The following is an 8,112-nucleotide window of genomic DNA, read 5'->3' on the forward strand; positions in this document are numbered from 1 at the left end:
GTAGTGCCCTGGGTGGCAGTTTAGGGGCCCTGAACACTGGGAAGGGGGAGTAGGGGCAGAGACACCCCCTGGGGGGGCTGGGTGAAATTCAGCCTGCTCCCAGCCTGCTCACCCCCTTTTCTGCATCAGAGACAGGTCTGAAAGCCCTGTGTCTCCAGCCTCCCACAACGAGGGGCTGCCCCTCTGTGGGGGAGGGGTGTCTAACAAGACCCTAATCAATAGTAGGGCCACAGGCTCCAGTTTAGAACATGGGCTTGTTGGGAGAGGCAGCAGGAGACGAGATGGCTAGAGAGGAAGTCTGGTACAGAGAAGGGCATCAGCAAATCGTTGTGGGAGCAGTGTTGTCTAGGGGTTAGAGCAGCAACTGGCCATCAGACCTGAATTTGATTCCCCAGTAGTGGCACTGACTCTCTGTTATGTCACAGAACTGTTCTGTGCCTCCGTTTCCCCCACCAAAGAACAGAGTAATGCTACTTAGGCCCTCTTTGTACGGTGCTTTGAGATCCTTGGACGACAGGCGTGTAAATGCTGAGTATCGAGGTATCATTTACTGTCGTAACAGATTAAATGGGTTTCCTAGCCATAAATACCTAGGTGTTATTGCCAGTGTTGTAACCAGCAAACCATTAGTACATTGTGTCCCAGGAGACTCTGCCAGGAAGCAGTGCCTCAGGTTACATAGTCACTAGAGTCAAGCATCACCTGAACCTGCTGACCAGCTGTCCTGAAACCCGCAGTGCTCAGAAGGGAAATGCCATGTGAAGTCACGTCACGGTTGATGAGAGCTGGTAGTATAAACACACTAGTTCCACCAACGCTGAGCAGTCCATTAACACTGCTGATGGGGTCACAGATTGCAAATCATTAAGGGCTCACTACACACTTGGAAGGCAAGCCAAGAGCAATCCAAACCCACTTGCAAAGTTAGCAAAGGGCCACAAGTTACCAGCACATGAAATCTGACACAGCTGATAATGGGGAACTGGCTTATGAATGGTCATGTAGACAAATGCCACAGTCAGGCTGGTATCAATTTGGAATCACACAAGGTTAGTGAGGGATGGAAAAAGATCTGGTACCAGTACGATCGAATTCCAGCTTCCATTCGTTTTAGTAGCACACACTTTTCATGCTCCTTCGAGACTGTAATTTTCCAATCTTGGCATCAGTCCAATGCTGATTTTTTTTTAATTTTTTTTTTTTAAGTGTGAAGAAAATTGCGCCAACCAGCTTGCTTCTGAGTTACGCGAGTGCCTGTGGGAGGAGAGAAATGGCACTTTTCCTATTTTGTGCCAACCAGAAAGTTTGCACTCATCTAACTCAAACAGCAGCAGCGAGGCACTTAAAATGTGTGAGCTCGTCTGGCCGATCTCACTCAGGTTTAGAAAATAAGACAATCTTGAAGAAAACCAGTTGAGGAAATTTTAAAGCCTTGGACACAAGTAGGGAATGCCATGTACGCTCTTTGGGGTGTAATTCATCTCTTTGCAAAGGGCCACTACAAGGCCTAAACAACCTCTTACGTCCTGTTTGGGGGCAGTTAAGAGAGGCTCTGACGGTGTCTAGGACTTGTGCTGCTTCTCTTCACAGGGGGGAAATCTCACCTTTGAAGAGCTAACACCTTCCCTTCGCTAAAAGCCAGCTAAATCCAAAGCTCCTAAATGCTGCACCCCAGCTGCCACCCAAGAAGCTTACACCCTCCTCCGCTGGCAAAGCCCGTGAGCGTCTCCATACAGCTGCGGATAGCAAACATGGGGGTTCCATCGGCAGAGTGCGGAACTCGTAATTTTTGCCTCTGTTTGTCTAAGGGGCCAGCAAATATTCTGGTCTTGCTGGGTGGTTTCTGCTCCACGGAGAAATGGATGGAAGGATTCAGGCATTTCTTTGGTGCACTTTATGGACCGCTTCTCTCATGGTCTTTTGGCTTTTGGGATCTAATATACACAGTCACAGACAGCAGCCTGCAGCCACTCACTCTGCTCACACCTGCATTTGCAACTAGTCCGAGGGAAACCCCCCCAGTCCCTATCGCTTACCTTCACGTCAAACAAAAATGTATCAAAATAAGCCAGAACTCCATCTGCTGACACGGACAACGATGCTCAGGGCTGATGAGGGACAGCAGAACTCTGCAGCACCTACATCTAGTCCTTCTCTCGACCCAGCCGTGTCTACACCAGGGGTTACGTCAGCTTAATTACATCACACCAGGCAGGAAATATTTAAGCTGACCCAACCTTATAGTGTAGAGCAGCCTTTACCCCTCTGATGGGGAGAGGAAGAGGAGAGCAGTGGAAAGCTACCAAAAGATGGAAGAAAGGAAGCCAGGTGTGGAGAGAGGAGCGTACAAACTCCAGAGAGCAGAACGGGAAGAGGGAGCATTGTGGAAGAAGTCTCCATGAGGGAGAAGCAACCCGGTGTGTAGCAGGCTCACGAGGCAGGTGAACCTACCTGATTTCCTGAGCCCAGCTGGGTACCAAGGACTTCCCAGGGAAGGGTGAACTAGTGAAGGGCATTGTGGTCACGAGATCTGTTGTGATCGATGCCCTTTTGTGCTTTATATGGCGAAATAAGAGCAATAATGTGCCAGATTTGTGCAAAGGGTGTGTGTGTGTGTGTCTGTTATCTGCTTTACAACTGCCACCTTCTTGCCTTCTGGGAGGGTTCCCGAGTACCCCAGAAGGATCACACCTCTTGGTGGAGCTCTGGGAGAGGGTGTGTTTAAGTAGAGGGAGCCAGCCTGGTGCCCCGGGCTAGGCAACTGGATAGCAGGTTCCAGCTCTCAGGATAGGTTGCTAGACAAAGGGTCTGCGCCCAAAGAGTGTGTCAGGGAACCCCCAGCCTGGGGCAGTGGCTGTGGCTGGCCTCCATGCAGGCTCTGGGAACAGCAGTGTGGATTCCCTTGGTAGCAGTCTGTGAAGCCAGCAGGCAGACCTGTGACCAGAGCAATGCCAGACTGAGGGGCACTGTGGCCGGCTCTACATCACTCTCTCCCCTCTACCAGCATAGGGGGCATGGCCAGGGGAAAGGGGCCTGGCCAGAACACACACACTCTGATGAGCCCTGGCGGCTGGTGGCAGCTGGCACTGCCTAACTGCTTTTCCGTGCCAGCTGAGTGCCCAGCAGGCCAAGGTCTGACGGCACATAAAGGCAGTAACAGCCTCTTTGCACGCCCCCATCCTCTGAAGCAGAACTGGATGTGAATCAGCCAGTGTCCAGGACCAGGTGCAGGTTCCTCATGCACAGATCCCTGTGACCAAACGGGGGTTCTGTTTCTTTAGGGTTAGCTGGTTACTTCTGACAGCTCCTACTGGACCCTTTGCCATAGCTGCACCTTGGCCCGATGTTTGACGCCAGCTCCACTCCTCCAGCTGCCTGGTGACCCGGCATTGCCCCAGGATGCCTGGGGTGATCCGTTTTGAGTTTCCCCTCCAGTCCTTAATAAGCTTCCCCTGCATCCTCCTGCTCCAGCGACAGAGGGATTGGAGACTGTCTCCTCTCTGGTCAACAGGCCTGTGTTCCAGGAGGCAGCCAGTGTTTGCTCAGCCCCAGTCAGATTCCTTCCCAACAACCAGCTCAGCAACCTGGTGAGAGGGGCTGGCAGTCAACAGCTGACCTCTGAGCTATAGCAGCAGCCTGTAAATTAAGCCCCCGGCAAGGTCTCAATACAATTAACTGGCTCTGGTGAGCAGCACGCTCCTCTGAAAGGGACTGTGAATGGAGCCAGGCCTGCTGGTGCTGCTGCAAAAGGCCAGAGACAGCTGCTGTCAGGGGGATTTGGCTGCACTGGGAGCATGGTGCTTGTCTCAAGCAGCAAGGTCTGGGGGTGCAAGGAGGCAGAGCTGCAGCTAGCCGCACCGCCTGTATATCCCTTCCCAGGGCAGGTGCCAGGAATGGTGGCCTGCAGCTGAGTCTGGGACCAGCTAGTTGACCTGCAGCTGCACATCATGACTGAGCGGAGCCACCCTGATTTGCTGAGAGGCGTCACCAGGCCTGCCTGTATGCCCAGCTGCAGCATTAGTCAGTGGCTGCTCATATGCTTATTCCTGCAGCTGTGACTGCTCCTGTACCTGCCTCGTTTGCAGGCTTGCTCCCACACTGCTCCTTTGCCTGGTTCCAGCTCCAATTCCTGCTCCCTGACCCAGGCTGTGACCCTAGCCTCTCTTCCTGGCACTGATCCCCACTGCTCAGACCACTAGCCCTGACCTTCCACACCCCAGTTTGTGACAGGTTACTCAGATGCTATGGTGATAGGGCCATGTAAAGAGGTAGGTTCAGAGCAGGGCCATTATTGCCAGGGGAACGCAATGCCGCAGCTGTGGGGAATGCACCCATTTCGCTGACTAGTGAGTAGCTCCTATCCACATCCCAGCCTGCAGAGCGCAGCAGGACCCTTACCACCACCTTTGGAGGGTCCCTGCCTAGGGGCACAAGGACCAAAAAAAAAAATGAGCCATCTCCTCTCTCTGCTCAGCATCCCTGAGCGCCCAGGAGCCATGCTGAGTGGCCACTGGTACACACTGGCACCAGTTCACACCCAGGGAGTAGTCACCTTCTGGGTCCAGCCCCAGAGCAAGCCCTTGGAATCTTTCCCTTCCTTTGTGATGCAGGTTGCCTTGATTATACCGGTCTTGGACCTGTGCCAGGACCTGGGGTCCAAAGTTATGGATTCAGCAGCCATCAAAATCAGTCCAGTGGGGCATTGTGTGGGAGGATTAATTTCCTGGAGATGTTCCAAGCGTAGGCAGAGCTTCAGGATTAGGTCACGTAGCCTTAAGATAAGCCCCACACCAGGACCCTGTTTGCAACCTTTCTGATAGCTGAGAGACTCAACAGCAGAGAACTCCAGAAACCACTGGCTGCTAAGAGAACCTACTGGTTCCCTATGCCAGTGGCCAGGTCCTCCATTGCCCAGCTCTGCGCTGCCGAGAATGAGGAGAGCTCAAAGGAGCCCCCTGGTTTTATGAAATCTGCAGTGAAAGCGTTCTTAAAATTAACAACATGTGCTGGGTCATCATCCAAAACTGCTGTAACATGAAATATATGGCAGAATGCAGGTAAAACAGACTAGGGGATGTACAGTTCTCCCCAAAGGAGTTCAGTCACAAATGTAATTAATGCATTTTTTTTGTAACAAGCGTCATCAGCACGGAAGCATGTTCTCTGGAATGGTGGCCGAAGCATAAAGGGGCATATAAATGTTTAGCATATCTGGCACGTAAATATCTTGCAGTGCTGGCTACAAAAATGCCAGGCAAACACCTGTTGTCACTATCTGATAATACTGTAAATAAAAAGCAGGCAGCATTATCTCCTGTAAATGTAAACAAATTTGTTTGTCTTAACAATTGGCTGAACAAGAAGTAGGACTGAGTGGACTTGTAGACTCTGACGTTTTACATTGTTTTGTTTTTGAGTGCAGTTACGTAACAAAAAAATCTACATTTGTAAGTTGCAATTTCACAACAAAGCCAGTGCACTACAGCACTTGTATGAGGTGAATTGAAAAATACTATTTCTTTTGTCATTTTTACAGTGCAAATATTTGTAATAAAAATAATATGCACTTTGATTTCAATTGCAACACAGAATACAACATACATGAAAATGTAGAAAAAACATCCCAAATATTTAATAAATTCCAACTGGAATTCTATTGTTTAACAGTGCAATTAAACCTGAATAACTGCAAATAATTTTTTTGAGTTAATAGTGTGAGTTAACTGTGATTAATTGACAGCCCTACAAATAAACTTTTCGTTTATTTCTACTCCGCTGCATACGATTCTAGGCAAATTGGCAATCCTCTTCTTAGACTGGCCTACATCCAAAGGGGAACACAGATACTCAACCACAGCCTCTATTCGTTCCACAGCCTGAGGTCCCCAGCACCCAGAGAGGCTGCTGTGAGCACAGAGATGTGGGAGATGAAGGTGTAAATGGGATGGAACCTGGATAGAGCCCCATGAAGGAATAGATGAAATTCAATAAGGAAAAATGCAAAGTACTCCCCTTAGGAAGGGACAATCAGCTGCACATACAAAATGGGAACTGACTGACTAGGAAGGAGCACTGCGGAAAGGGGTCGTAGTTGATCACAAGGTAAATATGAGTCAACAGTGTAACACTGTTGCAAAAAAAGTGAATATCATTCTGGGATGTATTAGCAGGAGTGTTGTAAGCAAGACACAAGAAGTAATTCTTCCACTCTACTCCACGGAGATTAGGCCTCAGCTGGACTATTGTGTCCAGTTCTGAGGGCCACATTTCAAGAAAGATGTGAACAAACTGGAGGAAGTCCAGAGAAGAGCAACCAAAATGATGCATCCAACGAAGTGGGTATTCATCCATGAAAGCTCATGCTCCAGTACGTCTGTTAGTCTATAAGGTGCCACATGACTCTTTGCTGCTTTTAAAAATGATTAAAGGTCCAGAAAACATGACCTATGAGGGAAGATTGAAAAAATTGGGTTTGTTTAGTATGGAGAAGAGACGACTGAGAGGGGAAATGAGAACAGTTTTCAAGTACATAAAAGGTTGTTACAAAAAGGAGGGGGATAAGGAGGGACAAGAAGCAATGGGCTTAAATTGCAGCAAGGACGGTTTAGGCTGGACATTAGGAAAAACTTCCTGTCAGGGTGGTTAAGCACTGGAATAAACTGCTTAGGGAGGTTGTGGAGTCTCCATCACTGAAGATTTTTCAGAGCAGGTTGGACAAATACCTGTCAGGGATGGTCCAGATAATACTTGGTCCTGCCATGAGTGCAGGGGACTGGACTAGATGGTCTCTCAAGGTCCCTTCCAGTTCTATGATTCTATATGCCACTTAGCCTAGGGCCCTGGAAAACCTACCACTTAGGGCCAGCCCACCTATTGGAGCTGTTTACCTTTAAGAGGATGGTGGAGATAAAGAGAGTGCGGAGAGTGCAAACAACACAGGCAAGCAGCCCTAGTCCCTGCGAGGGCACTAGCCGGGCTCCTGGCTGGGAACACAGGTTCTGCCTCAGTTTACATAAGGGGGTCTTCTGTGTTTTCTATATGCAGCATGATGTGGGAGAGAATCAGAACCAGCAGCTTTGCTCCCTGGGCTTTGAGGTTGGAAGAGAAACCCAGCTCGTTTGACCTCCTGTGTAACACAAGCCATAGAACGTCCCTCAGAGAATTCTGGGAGCAGATATTTTAGAGAAACGTCCAATTGTGATTTAAAAATTGCCAGTGATGGAGACTCCACCGCGACCCCGGGTAAATCATTCCAGTGGTTAATTACTCTCACAGTTAAAAAATGTTACACCCTATCTCGAGTCTGAATCCAGTGCTAGGCCAGGGATTAAATAAAAACCAAAATTATTATTGGATTTGGTCTTGAAACTCCCAAAATTCTGGTTTTCTGGAGTTTTTAAAACAAGGGGAGTGTTTAAAAAATTGCTCTAACTAATCATTGTTTTAGTGTGACTTTATCTGGCTGATTAATCAGTTAATGAATTACTAGTTTCATTTGCCTCGGTGAGGGGGACAAACTGCTCAGCTGGGATTGGAAAAATCCAGTAAAGGATCCTGCAGAATTGGAAAAAACAACCCCTTTTATACTGGGCACGCAGGATTCGCCTGCACCTGGACAGCAGTAATACAGCGGGAGTCAGAGCCTTCACTTGCTGTTCCCCCACCAAGATCCCAATATTACTGATTATCTGACAGCAAGGCCTCGTGGCTGTGACTGAGATATGGTGCTAGGATGTACGGATATATAGTAAGAGACAGTCCCAAGAGCTTGCAATTCAAAGCATTGTCTTCTTTCATACAGGAAGAGGAGAAATCTCCAGACTTGACATTTTTCATCTTCACTGGGACCTTTAAAAGGCATTCACCTCTTTTCTGAATTCTTACTGTCTATGGAATCTCCCAGGGCGTTTGAGAAACAGTCAGGAGGTTTATGGCAAAAGAAAGCCTGAGGTCTAGGCATGCAGAAGAGAGATTTCTTCTCTGGGGTTAAACCTGTATCCTCCTGACCCTGCCAGCAGGTAGGGGATCTTGGGGGACAACTACTGCACTGGTGGGGTGCAAAATAAACTTTATTAAGAAAATGCAAAAACAGGGAAAATTCAATAGTGAGGG

The 8,112-nt window shown here is 48.7% G+C and overlaps 1 protein-coding gene across 1 annotated transcript in view; it reads right to left on the reverse strand.

Annotated features, from left to right (window-relative positions):
• Positions 1–5,098: 5,098 nt before the first annotated feature.
• Positions 5,099–8,112, reverse strand: part of LOC116823007 (uncharacterized) — a 13,808-nt gene continuing 10,794 nt past the window's right edge. Inside the window, exon 6 of the mRNA XM_032777277.2 lies at positions 5,099–7,999. The gene's annotated coding sequence lies outside the window, so the exon portion shown is untranslated. The remainder of the gene's footprint in view (positions 8,000–8,112) is intronic.

Source organism: Chelonoidis abingdonii, chromosome 8, assembly GCF_003597395.2.
Source record: "Chelonoidis abingdonii isolate Lonesome George chromosome 8, CheloAbing_2.0, whole genome shotgun sequence".
NCBI lineage: Eukaryota > Metazoa > Chordata > Testudines > Testudinidae > Chelonoidis > Chelonoidis abingdonii.